This window comes from Panthera tigris, chromosome B3 (genome assembly GCF_018350195.1).
Source record: "Panthera tigris isolate Pti1 chromosome B3, P.tigris_Pti1_mat1.1, whole genome shotgun sequence".
NCBI classification, from domain to species: Eukaryota; Metazoa; Chordata; class Mammalia; order Carnivora; family Felidae; genus Panthera; species Panthera tigris.
The window spans coordinates 15,110,824-15,131,348 of NC_056665.1; the positions used below are offsets into that span (position 1 = coordinate 15,110,824).

At 48.2% G+C, this 20,525-nt stretch overlaps 1 long non-coding RNA gene across 1 annotated transcript in view; it reads left to right on the top strand.

Moving 5' to 3' along the window:
* Positions 1 to 19,280, top strand: part of LOC122239393 — a 63,009-nt gene extending 43,729 nt beyond the window's left edge. The window contains exons 2-3 of the long non-coding RNA XR_006218437.1: positions 15,519 to 15,602; positions 18,595 to 19,280. This is a non-coding gene — a long non-coding RNA (uncharacterized LOC122239393). The remainder of the gene's footprint in view (positions 1 to 15,518; positions 15,603 to 18,594) is intronic.
* The last annotated feature ends 1,245 nt before the right edge of the window (positions 19,281 to 20,525 follow it).

Genomic DNA, 20,525 nt, shown 5'->3' on the forward strand with positions numbered 1-20,525 from the left:
GAAATATTATTCCAGATATATAGGCCACCCCCACCCCTCCAAAGGCCCAAATAAAACATAGCCATTGGCTTAACGTAAAGCTCCCAGAGAACCAGGGCTGATGGCTCCTTCCCAGGCAGGGTAGATTTTCCGAGAACCGCCTGGTTCCGTCTACAGATACTGAAGGCTGCTGGCTTCAGGGTCTCTTTAAGTTCTTTTAAGATGCATCTTTAAGTGGCATCTCAGTCTATTCTTACATACGAATTCCAGAAAGGTTTGATCCTGTATGCAGAAGTGAATGTATCGTAGCAGGAAGTAAACAATATAGTCCAACTGTCTACATTCTCCTTCAGCTCTTAAGACTCCTCTTTGGGTCAGTGAAACACATTCCCCGAGTCTCCTTTCATCTGTTTTCTTCAGCAGTAGAGTGGACTTGGGTTGTCTACTCCAACCCACTCTCGCAAGGGCTTCTCATCCCCAGCCCGGTGGGACGAATTCGTGCGAGGCCAAGGTAGGAGTTAAGGTCATGGGACAAAGAAAGATAACCGGGCCTTGTTCTCAGCTTGCCTTCGTCCATGCCGTCCTCTACCAGTTTAGCCTCTCTGTCCAGGCGTGATGAGCTGCTCAGGGGAACTCTCGAAGAATGCATTTCTTTCCAAAGTGAGTCTTTCACTCGTTTCCACTGGATCTCTGAATGAGGCCACGACAAGCCCATTTACCGGAGGCCTTTCCTGGTTCGGCCACCACGGCAAATGTCTCCCACGCTTTACATCTACAACCTTCTTGCTGTTATGTCTGCCCTACAGATGAAGATTCCAGCACTTAGCGAGCTTACTTCAGTTTCCAAGACAGAAGTGATGGTGCTTCACACGGATTTAGGACTAAGTCCTTCCCAGACGGGTGGGAAGCATGATACCTCATGAAGCCTCAAACAAGTTTGTAAAGTAAGGACTATTGTTTTTAATGTTTATTTATTTTTGAGAGAGACAGAGCACGAGCGGGGGAAGGGCAGGGAGAGAGAAAGAGAGGGAGACCCAGAATCCGAAGCAGTTCCAGGCTCTGAGCTGTCAACACAGAGCCCGGACGCGGGGCTCGAACTCATGGACCGTGAGGTCATGACCCGCGCTGAAGTCAGCGCTTTTCCTATACTTAAAACAACTTTAATACTTGCGAAAGTAAAGGTTAGATAATAAGATGATGTCAGGTCCTGGGGCAATACAGTGAATGCTTTTTTTTTTTTTTCCTCAAGCATGTGACTCATACACTGGGTTGTTGTTAACGCTCAGGAAGTCCAAATCGTTTGCAGAAATCATAACTTGGGGTTACAAGGACTGTATGTCAAAATAAATAAATAATAAAACATAGTATCAGACTATGACATAGTATCAGTCATAGAATCAGGAGACTTTCTATGAGAAAAGAAGGATGTGCGAAAAGAAAACTTATTTAAGAAAGTGTAAAAAAAAACTTTTGAAAAAAATCGCCTTATTTTATATATTTTTTCGCGGTCGAGACCAATCGGAGCATCCTGGCCACGGCTAAGCGCCTCTCGATGACTTTTATCGATGCACTTCGAGTGCAGGTTGGTAAGGTACAAGAGGGGCTGCGGGGGCGATGTGGTTGCATATGGCGGCCGCCCAGAACACAAAGGGCGTCAGCCTGCTGAAGTTTCAAGGACCTGTACCAATCTTTCTGCCTCCGGTGTCTCCATCGCTGCCCCTTCCCCACTGCCAGCACTCACGAGCGTCACAGGAGGGGGGGAAGTTTATTCGCCATAAACAATTCGCTCTTTGGCCACTCTTGGAGCGTGCCAACCAGGTTGCCAATTCTGATGTAGACACCTGTCCATTTGGAACAGGAATGAAAACAGCCACTCATTTCCTAGAAGCCATCAAACACCCTGTCAGCGAACAACAGCTCTGCGTTAACTGCAATCTGGGCGAGACAAGAATGGGTCACATTGATAGCCAATTACCCATCCTCTAAGCCATTGAGTTTCCTTCGGATTGATCACAATTTCTAATTCTTTTGCTACAGTAGCGTTTGAGGAGGGTTATCGTTTAATCACGGCGGTGCCCTGCTAAAACTCTGTGTTAGGCGACTGCGAACCAGAACTTGCTATTAAGAGTCCAAGGTCAATCCATATTTTAAGGTGGCTTCCTGAGTGACACCTTCATCGTTCGAACAACGGCGAAAATGATTTCCAACCATCTTACCATTGGATTCTGGAAAATTTCAGTAGTTGCAAATAGAAGCAAGTATATTTGTGTGTGTGTGTGTGTGTGTGTGTGTGTGTGTGTGTTTTGGGGGCTCTTTGGCTCTTCACCTGTTCCTCGGTTTTTTGTCTTGTAAGACACTGGCCCGGTCTTTCCAAGGATGGCATCCTCATGCATCTTGGATGAAAAATATTCTAGGCTAGTGCTTCTTGTCACTTTCAGACGACATGTCAGCATCGAAGTGAACTTTTTGAGAAGCCTAGGTCCCATGGTTAGGAGTTCCTGTCTGGCGGAGGAGGCTGGAGACTAATGTGGGCTTAATGTTGTTATGAGCCAGGCGGCGGAGCGGGGTAACAATACGAGTCTGTTGGACATGTCTTCTGGGTTGTCACGTTCAATTTGCACATGACCTCTTGGCCAAAAAATGGGAAAGAAGTGCTAGAATGTGGGACTGAAAGCTCATATTATTGCTTTGACAGCTTCACTCATCTAGAAGTAATGCAAAATGCAATTTATATTTATACACTCTGACCTCCTGCGCAGAGAGGGAAAGTATCTAATGATGGGCCGAGGTAGCGGAGGAAGAAACGGATCTCAATACGGCTGGAATTTGTCTACATTTTTGCTTTTCAACCATTCAATTACGGTCAAAAGAGAAATGAAACACGAACAGGGCACTGGTGAGGCAGTGACACAATTATTTTATAGTGACTGGGTTCTGGCTTTGAGTCTTGGCAAAGGTGGTGGCAACACGCCTTATTTCACTGGAGACAGATAATCTGCCTGCCCTCACCGGACAAAGGCCCTCTGCTTGGAGGTGCATCATTATGCCCATCAGAGAGGAAAAAAGACACCAGCGAGTCAGTGACCCTCCAGATCTGCATTTGGAAATTCTTGAGAGGGGCTGACACGTTAATCCTATTAACCAAGATAAATCAAGTCAGGCCTGGTGGTAACTGGGGCATTATTCGCTTTCGAGTGGAAATAGGCAGTGGGCAGAAAGCACCCGTTTCTTTTGTGCGGCGGGAAATTTACTGGCTTTTACATGCCCCCAAATGGCTTCCTTCTGAATAGAGCCTATGAGCTAACTGGGGAGAATGGGGCTATAATTGTCAGGCTCCTCAAATATGTCCTGAGTGTTTCCGAACAGTGTTTTAAATGAATACTGTTTCTAGGATTCGCAACCTCGTAGTTTCTACAAAAAGTAGGACACACGGGGGGACAGGGAGTCTGGCTTTGTGCAGAGATTAAAAGGGACAGTAATAATCACCTTCATAAAGGCAGGAGCACTGGCCCAACTGATAGCAAACTAACCACTTTCAGATGCCCACGTCCCAGGACGTCCTAGAGACCCACCCATCAAGCTTGAGAAATAAAACAAAGGAGAAATGAGGGATGGCAAGAAACTGCGCGGTGGACTATTTCTAAAACAATTGCTCAACTAGAAATGCCTTTTCTGTGTTCTTGCTATTTTCCCCCTTAATTTTCTCTCTTTCGGGGGATTAAAAGTCTCCCCTGCTTAAGTTTGCCCAGATCCATTAAACTCCTCCCCACTAGATCTCACCAGCTCCTTTCCGTGCAGAAGACAGAAATGCATTTGTTTTGCTTAACTAAACAGAATGGACTTTGATGGGGAGGAACAAGAAAATAACCGCTACTCTCAAATCACATGGTTCCACTCTCCGTCTCTTATCACAATTTGTGACACAAACTCTTCCTTCTCCCTCCCACTCCCCCTGCCCCCAAAGAAATCGCCTGCAGAGTTCAGCTGGCCATTTTCTGCAGGTTTCCTTTGGGGGACAGAACGTGGTTTGGGTTTTTCAAGTATTGCTTATTAAGGTTGAACTGGCTTCCGGGCGTAGAAAGAAATCAGCAGACAGTGTGTGAATTGGCAGAGAGGGGTGGGCACAGGAAGTCTGGAATCTCAGCTGGACAGACCAGAGTCAGTGGGCATGTCTTTTGGAGAAGGTCAAGGGAGGCAGGCCGAGGGTGCGAGATCAGGGAAAGCTGTTTCTGCCTCACAGCTGGATGAGAATAACTTCACAGCCCCCCTCCTCGCTTGGGGGACCTGGAAGACTTGTGGGGTTGGACAGGGGGCCTCCGGGATCAGGAAGGGGACACTCACACCGTCTCTTTGCCTGGCCACCCTACTTCCTTCTTTAAACAGATAAACCAAGGACACAAGGAGGCACCAGGAAGACGGTGGCAGGGATCCTGGCTTGGCTCCTCTTTCCCAGTCCTGACACAACCTTACCGGCCTTCCCCATCCACCTCCCCAAGCGGGTGACTTCTGTCACCGATGGTGAAAGTCACATGAGAAATATTTGGTCGATTCCACCTCTCCCATCAGCGACCTTAGAGAATGCTAAGGTGACATCTCGGAGCGGGGGTCCTTCTAAATGCATAATGGTGGCTGCTGGAGAGGGGTGTTTCAGACAACTGGGACGGGGGAGGGGGAATTGCGAAGCCAGAGTGCGCTTTGGGGGGGGGGGGCTCACCCCTGCAGGAAGATAGCACATCCGGGGTTGGGCAGCCGAACGTCCTGGCCCTCTGGGGCTCCCCATCCTTGGTGAGTTCACACCGCTGTCCCGTGTGAACCCTTAACGTTCACAGGTCGGATAGAAAAATCTCGAACACATGTTACGAAAAGAATTACAGGATGGGTCTCCCTAACGAAGGAAAATGGTTCGGCCCAGTTAAAGAACCAACCCAGTGAGAAGCGTCCCCCCCCCCCCTTGCTGGCCGCGGTGACCTCGGGATCATTCAATGTGACCCTATCCAGGTCTGTTCCTCTCTGTCAACCTCACCCCCTACCCCATTAAAAAAGTAGGAGGAGGAGGAGGAGAAGAAACGAAATGTGCAAACAGCCTCTTCTCATTTTGAGGAACACGCCTTGGCAACACGTGTGCGCGCAGCCCCAGAAGCCCAGAACTTTCTCCCAGAGCCGAGCCCGGAGGCTGCAGGGGACGCACCCGCACCCGCACCCGGCCGGCATCTGGGAGCGCGGGGCCGGCCCCGCAGGAGTTAAAGCCCGAGGCGGACAAAAGGGAGGCCGCCTCGGCTCCTGTCCTCGGCTATCAGTTGCAAATGGAAAGACTGGCCTCTGGACGCTACCTCCCGCCAGAAAGGGCATTTTATTACAGGTTATGACAAGTTGCCGAGAGACACGGAGAACTCAATAAGAAGGAGCGGCGGGTGGAATCACAAATGCTCGAGATGTTTGGAAGACAGAGCGAAGATGGCTTCAAATGATAGGTGTGAGCCGGGCTCGAGATGGAATCCGGGTGGGCGCCGCGGCGCGTGGGTGCGCGGGGCCCGCGGGGCGACGCGCGGGGGCCGGGGCGCCGCCCCCCTGCGTCCCCCTGCGCCCTAGGGCGCCGGGTGCCACCAACCCGCGCCCTCCCTCCCGGAGCCGCGCCGCCCACGGCCCCGCGATCGGCCCAGAAAATTCGCGCCACCCACCCCTTTCCCGGCGCGCAAATTTGCGTCTTAGGTTCCAGGCGGCAAGCGTGCATTTCCCTGTCTCCCCGGCTCTGTTTCTTTGCGGACCTCTTCGAGAACAGGGATGTGCCTCCTGCCATCCACGGGATATGCCCCCCCCCCCACGCTCCCCCTAGAGCTCCTTTGAGTTGTTTTGGGTTTACTCTGAGTTTACATCCTCTCGCCTAGTTAAAACAGAAAAAAAAAAAAAAAAAAGAAAGAAAGAAAAAGGAATCGAGCAGACTTTTATTTTCCGTAAGGTGGGAGACGCGGCCTTGGGGGTTTCTGCTAAGTCTGCTGATGTTGCAGGGTGGGGAACGCGTCCTCTCTCTCTCCCTGGCAGCGTTTCAAATGTTTTTCATCACCCATCGCCAGTGGAAAATAGTTTTGTCTCTGTGAGTGCTCAGACCTGCCTCGCCTGGCCCTCAACTCGGAGTAGGGTAGGGGACCCCAAACGGAGCACAAAGCCAGCGCCCCACAGGGAAGTGAGCTTGCAAGGTTTGGGTTGGTCTGGGGATGCCAGTTGAGTAGGGGTCGGGGTGGTGGCTCAGTTATCTGCAGAAATGCAGGACAAAAGGGGCGGGGGGCGACGTTGTATCCTCCAAAGGGTGATCTGTTTCTCCAAATTCTAGCCCCATTTCTCATATCTAGAGAAGGCGTGGCTAGCAGTTTCAAAAGCAAGCCTCCGTCCAAAATTCGTTGCTTTGAAGGATTCGAACTCAGTGAAAGCCAGAAAACTAGAAACTTTCTCCCAGCAGTGCTTAGCGCGCCATAGCAAAATGCGTTAAGCACAAAAACAAAACCCCAAACCCTACAGATCCTTCTTTCCCCCCTCCCGACGCCCGGCTTAAAAAAAATATGCAAATAAAACATGAACCTCTATCGTTGAGGAGGGAGAGAAATTAGATAAACTGAACAAACAGCTAGGGTCCATCAGTATTTCCCATTCAAGAAAGAGGGCTGGGTCCTGAGGGGTGTTTGAAAAATTGTTCCAGGGCTTGGCTGATGAGTGAAGCGGATAAAGTGTATCAACCCGAAAAAGTTGTAGGGAGTGGTTTTAAATAGACAGTTTCTTGGAAGCACGGTCTTGGGCACATTGTACCCCTCCCCCACACCATGCAACAAGACCGGTGTAAACCCAAGTTAGTTTTTCTAACTTCAATACAATCTTTTACTGTTAGTTTTTTTTCCAAAACTATTTATTCTCTTGTCAAATATGCCTGATTTTTTTTTTTTTATAAACCATTGTTTGCTGTTCCACTGGAACTTTCGGTTAAACGTCCCTCCCCCTCCCCAACCACTTTGTCAGACAGACAAATAGATCTACAAGCTGGGAAGGTTCATATTGTAACAACTGAGGCTGAAAAGCAAGTCGTGAGTGCCCACGGTGGGCACCTGCTGCAGAAAAGACGCTGAATTTAAAGAGCCACTAAACTGAGTGGAAAAGGCGCCTAAAATAGATAATTTTTATAGCACTGAAGTTACAGAATGAATAGGATAGGAGATACTATTTTTCTGTCATGACGTGTGCCATTAGTACCTTGAAGATGAAACTATATTTCCCCCAAAGACCGGTTTACTGGGTTATTTTTGTTGGCAAACTCTTAAGAACTGAAACATGCAAAATGCTTGTTCTTTATCCGCCTGGCCATCAACAACCAATCAGCTAAAAGGTTTGCAGAACTCTAGGGTTCTTTTCATGGAAAAAGTAACCCGTAGAAAAAGTTTTAGCCCCCACGATGGATAAACCTTCCTCTAATGTTTGGCTTTTTGAAAAGATTGGGAGAGAGAAATTGTAAACGAAATCACTCCCGGGCTTGGTCTGTGTAGAGTGGAATGCTTAGAAATCTGATGAGGCAACAGGAGCCATAGGGGAATGAAAACTGCGTAAACATGATGCTCATTTCTGTGTTGGGGCACAGTCTCACCACCTAAGAATCCATCTTTATTTATCTTTTTGTTCTCTCTTCCTTTTTGGAATCTGGACACACACACACACACACACACACACCAACTTGTTCTCCAGAACCAAACTTAAATATGCTTAAAACTTCATTGATTTCTCTATACTGTGCCCCTCCCTCTTTCTGGAAAGAACCAATTATTGAGTGAAGAAAATCACATATCTCAACTCCCCCCCCCCCCTTCCAAAAAGAAAGAGGACAGAGAGATTTAAAAGTAGAAGATACACGAAGCTGTCACAAACAGTGCCCCGGGGGGGGGGGGGGGGGGGGGGGAAAGTTGTAAAAGGGAGAAAGGTCATGTGTAAGAAAGTTACAACAAGAGTTGTCATCTGTAACTGACTGAAATTGACCTGGCAGAGGTGTTCTGTACTGTGGCAAAAAAAAAAAAAAAAAAAAAAAGGAACAGAATTGCCACTGGGAAGAGAATAAGTATGAAGGCACTAGTGAGGAGGAAAGGAGAGGTAAATGGAAATCCGCAAAGTCCCCAGGAATATTTTTTGGCTCCCCTGTCCCATCTTTACAAATCTTCCAGTCAGCTTGCAGAACTGGAAAGCAGGGTCAGCAAGACAACATAGAATTCTGAGGAAGCCTCAAACTGGCGGAGCCCCTTTGTAAGAAGAGCGGGAACATCTCTTTTTATGGTTTTCCTCCCTTCTGAGGCTGAGAATAATAAACTCAAGTGGCTGCCCGTCAGCCCCTGTCCATCTTCTTTAGCGAACTTGACATAGTGGAAGAAATATGACACGTGAATTATTAAAGAGGAGCTAGTTGACTTCTAACCCTGATTGCTTTTCTCAGACCCCATTACCTGCACATTTATCTAGCAATACAGTGCAGGAATTACAGGGCGTGCAAGCTAGGCAGAAAAGAGGAGAAAGCGAAGCCAGGGTTTGTGAAAATACCAGGGAAAAGCAGGGTGTTTTACGTTCCCGGTTGCCCCACTCAAGGGGGTGTTACAGAAAACAAACCACTCTTCTGAGAAAAGGTTCAGTTTCTCTGTCCAGGAGAGCAGAGACAAGAGTGTAAAGGGACTTCAGCAACACCTTACATCTGATTCCCAATTCCCTTTACGAAAAGCGTCCCGGGATTTTGGTTTTCTTGATCTTCAACCTGATGGAAATGAGTTCTTCACTTTCTTTTAAGGAGAGCGCCAAGACCCTAAGTTGGACTCTCCCAAGACCTGGGGAGACATCCAGAGACGATTTAATTTAGGCAACTGATAATATTATAAAAATCAGCAATAATCATTCAGGCATGCACACAAAAGTTTCTTTGTGTTAATTAAGCGGCCATTATCCCATGGGCTTGAGTAACTGGGCGGCTGTTGGTTAGGCTAAAATAGGAAGGGGTTTTTGAACACTTAGGAGCTTCTTGTTTTAAAAGGAACAAAGGGAGAGAGGTGCAGCAGCAATAATAATAATTAATACCAATAATAACAACGTCCTTTGGGCAGAGATTCGTATATCCCGTTGCCAGGGTGAAGGTAATAATTGAATCTATCCCAAACCTGAGTGATGGAACAGTCAGAAACGACTCCCTCTGACAGAGGAGCCAGGAGGCAAGTGATGGATACTATTGTCCAAACGTGACCCTCCATTAACACCACCTATCAGCATCTGGAGCCTGTCACCGTGTCCCATCGCAGAGCCAAGAGGCTGCCCGGCACATTCCAAGTGCTTCCAGGGTTTTCCGGCTGCACTCAACCTTGCATCAACTAAATGGGTGGGGAGGCTGACCCAAACCTCGCTTTCTCTCTCTCTCTGCACTCGCCTTATTACCCTTTCGCAGGCCCATTGTCTGGCAGGTGCTGGCAATTTGCTCTTTATCGCGCCTCTGTTTACGAGGGCTTTTTCTTAATACTAACAAAGGGAGAAATGGTATTAATATGAATTAACACAATGAAATGAGACAGTTTTGGGACTCCACCAAATGAAACATCTCCTCCTCTAATTGGAGCTGGAGAGAAAGGGGAGGGGGAGGGGAGGAGCTGGGGGAGGGGGAAGGGGGAGATACAGATGACCTACTGGGTGACAGGCACAGGTTGGAAGGGTGACATTTTATTGTAAGCCTCCCAATGAAAGGAAGAAAAGGAAGGGACCAGTCAATTTAATGCGGGGACCAAGAGTGCAAGAGTGTTGCTAAGAGACAGAGATGCTGCTAAAGTTCTATCAGAAGCACTACTCTGACCTTATGCAAATAGAGGCGGCCAACTCTTTGTGGAGCGGCTGAAAATTCCACCCCCTGTGTCACCAATACCTGGCATCGAGCCTTTTATTCAAATGTTCTCTAAACACACACACAGAGGATGTGACAAAGCATGACACATTTAGGGGCTGAAGGGAAAAAAAAAACAGACAAAATTGGGGGAATGATGATAATAGTAATAATTTTTAAAAACCCAGAAAAAAAAAAAACCCGACACCAGATCGTGCTGTGGAAATGTCACCCATCTTTACCTTCTGTCACTGTCATTTTCCTGAGGCTGAGAAGTACCTAAAGATTCAGAAATTGCCGTCTCATGGCAGAAACAAGCCTATTAAGACCCCGCCGTGGCGCCTAAAGTACTGCCCCTAATTTACACCCCAGGAGTGTGGGAAGGGGGTGGTGTGAGGGTGCGTGGGCAGGGGGTGTGAAAGCCTAGTGCAGCCTAGCGCTATGACACCATGCGCGCGCCCCCAACAAAATCAAATACGTATGATTTTCCTTCTGTTTTGACTATCCACTCTAGGATGGGGTTAAATGCGAGAGGCAAGAGGGGTTCGGAGCCGGTTGGGTCTTCCAGGAAGTTGACTGTCCTTATGCTGGCACAGACTGGGAAGGCGACACGTTCCGGAGGGCGGCCTGGGGGCGGCACCCAGGTGGGCGGGGCTCGGACCTGAGCGGAAGGTGGGCGCACGGACCCACCGGCCTGCGAGCCCTGGCGGAAGGGGACGCCCCCCGCCCCCTGCTGCCCCTCTGCAGCAGACGGTGCATCTCCAGCCCCAGAACCCCCCCCCCCCCCCCCCGCCCCGGGCTGCACTGTGCAGCTCTCGAGGGGCCGTCGAGACAAACTGTATCCTAGGGCTCGGTGTTGCCGTCTTGGAGCCTCTGGGTTTGCCTCCCTCGGGCCGCTTTGGGCGGCGGGACCTTGGGGTTAGGGGGTGTGCACCAGCCCTTCCAACGGTCCAGGCCACATTCCTTCTCTTCCTTCCCCCTCCTCTCCTTTTCCCTCCAGGGTAGCATTTGCCCCTCGCTGCTCCGTTGCAAAACACGTGGCAAGGGAACCACGTTTCTCAGGGCAATCTTCCTGCCAGAGAGCCACCCGAACTTAGGGTGCCAGTCCTGAGAAGTTGCCAAACAGATGACTCGGTTCTCGGGGGAGGTTTCCCCTCCCCCCGAGGCCACCCCAGGACTGCAGCCTTGGGAACTTCTAGGGCTTAGAGCCAGGCGTACGGGGAAGGGGAGCGGGGAGGAGAGGGCGGCCTCACCCACCGCCCCGCCGGCGCTTGGAGCCTCCGCCTCGGACGGCTGCGGCCAGAACCCAGCCCAACCTGGAAACTTCTGCCGGTTCCTCAGGCGCCCCCTTGCCCCCCAGGGACGCCTAGCTGCGGCGGTGTACAAACATCCGTAAGTCACGGCAAAGCACCGACACGCACAACTTTGCAAACTCAATTTAACCAGCGGGCTTTTTACCCACTTGCCTCCCTCCTTCGCTTCTGATTTCCGTGTTGATAAAATGCCCACCGTTTCGCGTCTTTATGGTAATAGTCGCAAATGAATTCATGTAATGACCTGGGAGGGGGGCGTTGGGGGGCATTTCAAGCGTTCAGTGGAGGATAACTTCCCAGGGCAACTTCTCCCTAGGACCCTCCCGCGTCCCCTCTTAATGGTGGGACTTTTCATAATGTGCACAATACTATTAAAATTTCATATTAGCAGTGTGTATGGTGAACTTTGTAATGGGAAATTCAATAGCTGCTGTAAATATTAATGGAATATGAAATGAAGCCACAGCCTCGACCAGCCCTGACAGTAAAACGGAGTGAGCATGTGGCGGCCCCGGGGCGAGAGAGGCCTTTCCTCTTGTCGCTCTCGCTTTATTACATTAGCGCGGGCCTCCCCGCGCCGGCGTGGGCTCAGAAGCCGAGGCGCCGGGTCACCCATGACAAATGTCCCCGTGTCTCGCCAACAGGCCCCGCCTGGCCCTGCCACTCCATCTGCCCAACAGGTCCCCGGGGAGTGCTTGCGGGTGTCAGTTTCAGGTAAAGAGCTCTTGAAAGCGCCAAGTCTCCAAAAAGGCTGCAAGGATTCCAGCGCCTCCCCCCGTCCCCGAGGCCCGGGTCGCCGCCACCGCGAGCTGAAGCCGCACCCGGGGGAGGGGGGGAGAGGGTCGGGGGTCGGGAGGGGACCTCAAGCGAGTTTCCGGGATGGAAAGCGCTCATAGGGGAGCCAGATCCCTCCTTTCCTCCCTCCCTCACCTGGATCCCTCCCCGCCTCCGGCCCAGGGGACTGAGCCTCCGAGTTGGACGTGGGGCGTGGGCAGGGAGTCTGCCGGGGGACTGGGGCCTGTTGGGGCCGAGGGGGTCCGTGCAGGCCGGCCGTCCCGGTCCGGTTCTTTGCCGGGTCTCCATCTGTCGCCTTCTGCGCCTACGTGGCACAGGCCGCCCAGGCAAGCCTGCGACAGTGCGGGGCAAGGAGCGGTTCTCGGCGACCTAAGTCGCCCCCGTCGCAGACCCCTGGGTCCCCAAAAGCAGCCTCTCCCCGCGCGAATCTTCGGGAAACCAGAGGGGAGGGCGTGCGTGGCCGGGGGAGGAGCCGCGCCTAGTGCGGCCGCGCTCGCGCGCGTTGGATTGGTTCCGAGCCCCGGTCGCCGCCGAGGAGGGTCCCGCGCGGCTCCGCGCGCTGACAAACGTGGCCGTCAGCACCTCCGGCGGCCCCGGCGGGTTATTTCAACAGGCTGGGAAAGATCGGCGTTTTGAGTGGCAGGCGACGCCTCGCCACGCTCGCAGTGTTTGGGCTGGAGCGACGGCACTTAGGAGAGCTTAGTGTGAGATGGGACATTAATCTGCACTCGTTAAGAGACAGCCCGTCGGCACTTCCCCGGGGCTCTCCCCCCACTCCTGGCCTCCGACGCCCTCCCCGGCGCTCGGCCACTCCCCGCCCGGCCCTGCCCCGGGCGCGCGGTGTCGCGGGTCCACGCGCGACCGAGGAGAGGACCCCGGGGTTCCACTAGAGGCCAGGCGGCCGCGTGTGGGTGGGTGGGGGGACAGCGGGCTCCAGGCGAAGGTTAAAGTCAACATCGACTTACGGTCCAGCCTGGGCCGGCGCTCTGGAGGGTCCTGGCACCAACCCCCTGTCATTGTCGCCTGTTTGCAAGCGGGGAGAGTGGCTCCTTAATCACCGATGGGCTTTTTCTCAAGCCACAGAGCACACAGGCGCTTAGCACCCTCGCTGCGAACTCAGGGCAGTCGTCTCCCTGTTTCCCTAGTACTGACCCCCCCCCCCAAATTTCACCGGTGTGCAGTCAGCCACGATCACCCCTCTACCACCGGGTCTATGGGGTCACTTTTCTAAGTTCACTGGAGCCCCCCTCCCCACCCCGCCCCCGCCTGTTAAATGATTTCCTGTCCAGCAACCCCCCTCCATCCCCCCCCCCCCCCCCCCCCCCGCCCCGCAATAAATCCGGAATGGTTCTCTCATCTGCTCCAGAGGCAGGCAAACTGCAGAGCTGAAATAAGAACGGAATTGAAATAACGCGCGTTTGCTTGTGCACCCGGGGGCTTCCCTGCGGGGGTAGTTTCAACAAGGGTATCCACTATTTTTTTTTTGAGACCCATGGCAAAGCTTCAGGCATGGTTTGCATTCTGGGGGGGGGGGGGAACCTCCGGCCGGTTCCCCCACCCCCATGGCTGTTATTTGTACACCCCCCCGCCCAGGTTAGGCTGCCGCGTCTGTTTCTTTGGGTCCATTAAATCCCCTTCCTCCACCCGAGATGGCTCAACTTCTTTCCCCTGCTCTTGAAAAGAGTAACACTTTGGAAAGAAAAAAAAAAAAAAAAAAAAAAAAGGACAAGAAATGGATATAGGTTTTGTAAGTGTTAAATAACTTTCTCAGCGTGTATTAAAGGAAGATTGTATTTTATCAACAGCTGATTGATGCAGCCGTGTGATCCTGTCGGTTTGTCTATAGTATCATATTTATTTAACCTGCTGAGGGACCGTGTTCAGGGGCAGCCTGCTCATGCTGACAAGATCATGCACATTACACACTACCCCAGGTATTTTGATTGATTGTTCCCACCCCAAAGCCTTTGGTTCATAATTTAGCCCAGCAGGCTCTGCATCACAGGCTAGGTTTCAAAAAAAAAAAAAAAAAAATCCTGTAAGAGATTTCAATGAACAACTACGGCCAAGAAACCTTTCTCCACCTGCAACCCCCAAATATTTTAAATACCTCCTGAGATGGTTCAGTGTGGGTAATTACAGGGCACACAACCTTTATTTACTCTGGTTCCCCAAGTGTAATCAGATTATTCATTTTGATTTGTGGCTGGGCTAACATTTCCTTAGCTGCAGGGTGGCAAGGTGGTTGGGTGTCGTCGTGGTGGTGGTGGTGGTGGTGGTGGTGGTGAAAATGTCAAATAGTGTGGGCTTCTCTTTTGCTTTTCCTTTGCTCTCTTTCAATAACAGCTATGGGATGTGGAAAGCAGTAGGGAGACAAAATGTTTTTTTTTTTTTTTTTTTTTTTTTTACAGTTTTCTGAGGTTGCACTGGGAATTGGTTCCTAACCTCCTCTGGCAGCAGACTGGATTGTTACTAATATTCAATGGCCCCAGACCCCCAACCCCGTGGGTGAGAAAACGATTCTTCCCCCCCCCCCACACACAAGAACAAACTGTCCATACATACACTTTCATACTATTTGGGTCTTTTCAAGTAAATGATCCTAATGATCTGGGCACATCCTAGTGAAATTAGCACTACCTATTGACGGACCAGTGAATAATTACTTCCTATGAGATTTCTGGAGGAAAAGAGCTTTCTCCTTGACTTTTGAAAAACTAACACCAACAGAGTACGCATGGGTATGGGTACTAATTTGTGCTTGAAAAAATAGTGTTTCCAAAAATGGAACACGTTTTTTGGTGCATCTTCTTGGGTTTCTATCAATCGGGTTAGCAACGGGTGTGTGTGTGTGTGTGTGTGTATAAAAGTAAAGTTTCAAATGTGTGTTCTTTTCTCAGTAATAGACATACTGTTGTTTATTGTGCTTGCTACTTTTATGTTTGTCCTTCAGAAACTCTTGGGATGACTCATGAAGCCTGGAAAGGCCACCTTAGCACTGTTATGAATCTCTTTGTCGATCAGAGTTTCATTTTGTCATTCTAGATCAGATGGGAAGGTCATTATCAGTGTGGTTAATTGCATAAGTATATAATGCTGCACCGGAGGGTGAAGATTCATAGCATTTTAAAAAGATGTTAAGTGCATAATTGCCCCCCAAATAAGTCAGCGCATCTAAAGTAATTATTTTTTCTCGTCAGGTCTTAGGTTAACATTGCAGGAAAAATTCTTGTATATCCCAGTGATAGCAACAATGGCAACATTTATAATTAAAACTTTCTTACTCTCTCATCCATTCATCTACTCATTCATTCATTTCCCTCCCTTTCGTGCTGTTATTCACAAAAATGCATCTTTTGGCTTGATTGTATACTTTATAATGATGGTAAAGAGATTAATCAAATGTGATCTCTACTTTCCATTCCGGCAACCATTTCCTTTTAATTGTCCCTTAGACTTAGGGCAGGTGTGGGTGACTCTGATGGCATACCTTCTTTGCTGACAATACTAAGTTCAGCATTTTTTTTCAATCCTTTGATGGTGCTATTTATCCCTAGATGGTGTTCAGTGACAAGACCCAAACTATTTGCAAAACTCCAGGACATGCGTCTTTCTGCGGAGAAAAACAGACATTATCAAAAGTAAGTACAGACACAACATCCACAGAGACAGAGAAGAGGGTAGGCTGACAAAGGAAATATTTACCTATGACAGAGTGTCAGTCAGGGGGCCCTAAGGTAGCAAATGAAGCAAGATGAAGGAAAGGCCAATTTGTGGTGAACGGAATCTCCACATTTTAATGAGGTGAGCTAAGGAGTTTTGAGCTACGCTGTAAATCAATTTGCAGCCTTTTCCCAAACCGTTTTTACAAATCATTGGTTTGCATTGAACGTCAACCTTTTTTTAAAGTCATCCACCACCAGGTTCTTTAATAGAATGCAATGTATATTACCCCCAATAATGACAAAAAAAAAAAAAAATACTTTCCTATATTGTCTCCGGGGGAGACCAATAAATTGGCTGGGCTCCCATTTCTTTTCAAGGGGGCACCTTTGCGGTTGTTTAATACATGCTCACGCACAGACACGTACGCGACTGAACTTGTTTCAAGTTTGACCGCTTCTTAGCTCTGCAGCCCCGGGCACACGTTACTACAATTCTCTGCCCCTCAGTTTCCTCATCTAGTGAAATCATAATAGTGCCTGCCTCGGGGGTCGCTGTAAGGAGCGAGTTAAGACACAACCCTCCTAAGGCAGCGTCCGCCGTGTATCTATTACTAGGCTGGCATCTGCTATCCTCGCAGACCACCATTTGCATCAGGGTCGCATTGTGTTATTGACAACAGTGCTTTTTGTTTTTTTAATGTTTATTTATTTTTGAGACAGAGAGAGACAGAGCTTGAACGGGGGAGGGGCAGAGAGAGAGGGAGACACAGAATCTGAAACAGGCTCCAGGCTCTGAGCCGTCAGCCCAGAGCCCGAGGCGGGGCTCGAACCCACGGACCGCGAGATCGTGACCTGAGCCGAAGTCGGACGCTTAACCGACCGAGCCACCCAGGCGCCCCAACAGTGCTTTTATTTACGGTCACCCACAGCGTTGCGATTAGACTCCAAAACTTCAACTCTGTATTTGAAGTGGGTCTATGAAGGCGCTGAACTGCAGTGCAAAACCGTCCCTGGGGCCGAGCAATGACTGTCTTGCTCCCAGTCTCCCGAGCCCCAGTAAGTCGCCTTCCTTGTAAATGTCAAGCTGAAACGCTGCTGCAGGGTGTGGTTGGCACGCCACTGAATGGTTTGTAGGCTGAGTCACAGGAAAATTCTGCTAAGAGCCTCTAAAAAGGCTAACAGCTATGTGACTTCTTAGCCCCTGGTTTGGTAAGGGTGCCAGCACACTGCCTCCCCATTTTGCCTTATGTACTTAAGTCCTTCGTGGCAAATTTTAACAGCCTCTGGGTTTTATGATATTCTTTTCCTATGTGCTAGGAATTATCTTCTATGAAGCTGTTCAAGTTTAAATGTATTAAAGAAATTTTTTTTTTTAAAGTTTAGGGGCACAGGGGCGCCCGGGTGGCTCAGTTGGTTAAGCGTCCGACTTCGGCTCAGATCATGATCTCATGGTAGGTGAGTTCGAGCCCCGCGTCGGGCTCTGTGCTGACAGCTCAGAGCCTGGAGCCTGCTTGGGATTCTGTGTCTCCCTCTCTCTCTGCCCCTCCCCTGCTCATGCTCTGTCTCTTTCTGTCTCAAAAATAAATAAAACATTAAAAATTTTTTTTAAAAGTTTAGGGGCACCTGGGTGGCTCAATCAGTTAAGCGTCAACTCTTGGTTTCGGCTCAGGTTACGATCTCACGGTTCCTGAGTTCGAGCCCTGAGTCTGGCTCTGTGCTGACGGCATGGAACCTGCTTGGGATTCTCTCTCTCCCTCTCCCTCTGCCCCTCTCCTGCTGGCACTGTCTCTGTCTCTCTCAAAATAAACAAGTACACTTAAAAAAAATAAAGGTTTAAAAAAGAATTTTTTAAGTGTATTTATTTTAAGAGAGAGAAAGAGAGTAAGCAGGGGAGAGGCAGAAGGAGAGAGAGAGACAGTGACAGAGAGACAGAGAGAGAGAGAGAGAGAGAGAGAGAATCCCAAGCAGGCTGCACGCTGTCAGCACAGAGCCTGACTCAGGGATCGAACTCAGGAACTGTGAGATCATGACCTGAGCTGAAACCAAGAGTCTGACCTTTAACTGATTGAGCCACCCAGGCGCCCCAAGTTTAAATTTCTTTTTTAACAGAAAAGGATGTTTCCTCATTTCCTCATGTTAGGATATTGATTAAAAACTAGGGTCTTGGTATGAAAAGGAATAGAGTTAGATAATACACTTTTTTCAGGGTTTGATTTTTTCTCACATGTTGACTTTTGGAATTAAGACAAAGCCAGTTTCGACTGGGAATAAAATCAGCATTGCCTCAACTATGGGATATCTTTCTTTATGTTTTTGAGCTGCTCTAGTGCCATTCCAGATAGTAACTCAAGATCTGGGCTAAATGGAACCAGAGTCCTTGAATGGCAGCTAACAGCACCCGTCCCCAGTCCCTCCAAGTCACCCTCCAAGGATACAGAATATGACTTGCTTTTGTTACAATTAGATCGCAGAACCTCAGGTAGGAATAGTTTTCATTTTATGTCACTTCCCAAACCAAATCTTGCAAACATGTCCAGACAGGAGCTGGTGTTTTCTTACACATGTTAACATTGACCTTGCCACCTAGAATCACCCCCCCCCCATCTGTTTAAATCAGCATTCCATATCCCTTTCACATCTTTTCTTTTCCACCTGCTCCGTGGGGTAAGCCAGTCTCTTTCCACTCTGCACATACGCCAAAAATCTGTAGAGTCCCAAGAAGTTGGGACTTTCAGTGACTTTAAGATGCAGATAAACAGGCGTGCAATTTGCTCATTGGCTGACATATTTCCTTCTAAATACCTGCCGTTGCTGTGTTTGATAGGAAAAGTGCATCTCAGATATTTCAAGTCAGTTTCAGTGTTAAGTATTTTCTCACCTTTTAATTAATTCACTCTTAGATCAGGGAAAGGTAACCTCAGTGAAATATACATAACTTCCTGTGTGTCTTTTTGTGGTTATTCCACAGGCCTGGAAGGAATCTTTGACTTTCTCCCATTTGAACAAACAACAGCTTCAAAGTTGTCGACAGTGTACTAAACAATGATACGAGAATATCCCCAGAAAGGAAAATACACCACGACGAAGTTGTTTGCTGTATGTGAATGCTGAGATTTAAGGAAATATCGTGGCTCCCCTTTAACTCACAAATAAATTCTTTTTTTTTTTTGAACAATTGCTCCCTTTGAGATTTGCAAATAGTTCTACTAGTTTACACAGTTCTTTTTTCCTCCTTCCTTTTAAGTGTACCTCTTAAGTAAGCAGACACTTTAACTTGCCTTCTTATTAGACAGCTTTTTCTTTATTGCCTTTTCATAGCACAGCTATCAAAAATAAGATAATACGCAAGATCTGGGACCTAATCAGCTTTCTAGCTGAGTTTAAAGAGTCTAGAGGCTGTTTAAAGGTAGCTCTGGTTATGTGTGCGGGCTTTACTGCCTTGTTTGCTCGACCACATTTTGATGGAGAGGGTAATGTGTTTGCTAGATAAGGCAAAAGGGACCAGCCAAAAAAGCAAGGCTCTGTTTGATAAACCCTGACATATTTAGCCATTTTTCTCCCACATGAAAGGAAGCTTTAAAACTCTAAGAAAAATAGAGGTGTCAGTTCAAGCACACTAATGTTGATCAAGACAAAAAAAAAAAAAAAGAAGTAAATAAAGAAAATGGGCATCTTTTAGTCTATTAAATTAATTAGCTCCAGAGCTTATCATGCAGTTGAAAAGCTGGATAAAATACAAGTCTGTTTCTCGTTGTTGTCATTTGATGTGAAGGGTGAGTTCTTTAAGTCAGTGTACGTTGAAAAGACAGTTATTCTGTTCAGCTTGACTTGCCCTGGTAGAAGGTTTGAACCCTGTATGAAGGAGCTCATTAAGTAAAGTTAAACTCTTATAAGGCCGATCAGCATGGACTTGGGATGAGAACTCAGTCTGAAATTAGGGTTGAACACACATGATGACAGTCTTTGTTAAGTGGCCTATAGCCTGAAAACAGATTTAAAAAGCCAGAATCAAAATATGTCACCGGACATCTACCGGTAACTAGAGGTCCATAGATAGCTTTACAATCTGGAATGATGTAAAAATGTTGGAGGTGAATTATTGATTATCTTATAATAATTTTCCTTTTCTAGAAAAAGTAAAGGAATAAAATATCAGAAAGCTTCACAAAATAGAGCTGTCTCTCAAAATGAGACTTGAACTGGTGTAGGTATAAAAATAATTTGGGGCTCAATTTTTATACCATGATCACTTTCAGTTAATGTAGAAGGAAATATCAATCCTAAATCAATATCCTAGTAAAATTTTCTATTTTTTTTTTCTCTAGAAAAGACACTTTTCAGGGCGCCTCGGTGGCTCAGTCGGTTAAGCATCTGACTTCAGCTCGGGTCATGATGTCACAGTTCGTGGGTTCGAGCCCCGTGTCGGGCTCTGTGCTGACAGCTCGGAGTCTGGAGGCTGCTTGGGATTCTGTGTCTCCCTCTCTCTCTGCCCCTCCCCTGCTTGTGCGTGCGCACTCTCTCTCTCTCTCTCTCTCTCAAAAGTAAATAAACATTTTAAAAAATTAAAAAAAAGAAAAGATATTTTTCTGATTTCTTGTTTTTCTAAATCACAAGTATTTTTATTATTTTATTTTATTTTAAGATTTTTTTTTTTTTAAGTAATCTCTACACCTGAGGCAGAGCTCAGACTCACAATTCAGAGATCAAGAGTCATATGCTACACTGACTGAACCAGCCAGGTGCTCTGAGAGTGGGGTTTTTTTCTTGTTTGTTTTTTAAGATTTTATTTTTAGGTAATCTCTCCACCCAACCTGGTGCTTGAACTCACAACTTGGAGAGAAAGAGTCACATGCTCTGCTGACTGAATCAGCCAGGCGCCCCTATAGAACGTTATAAAAT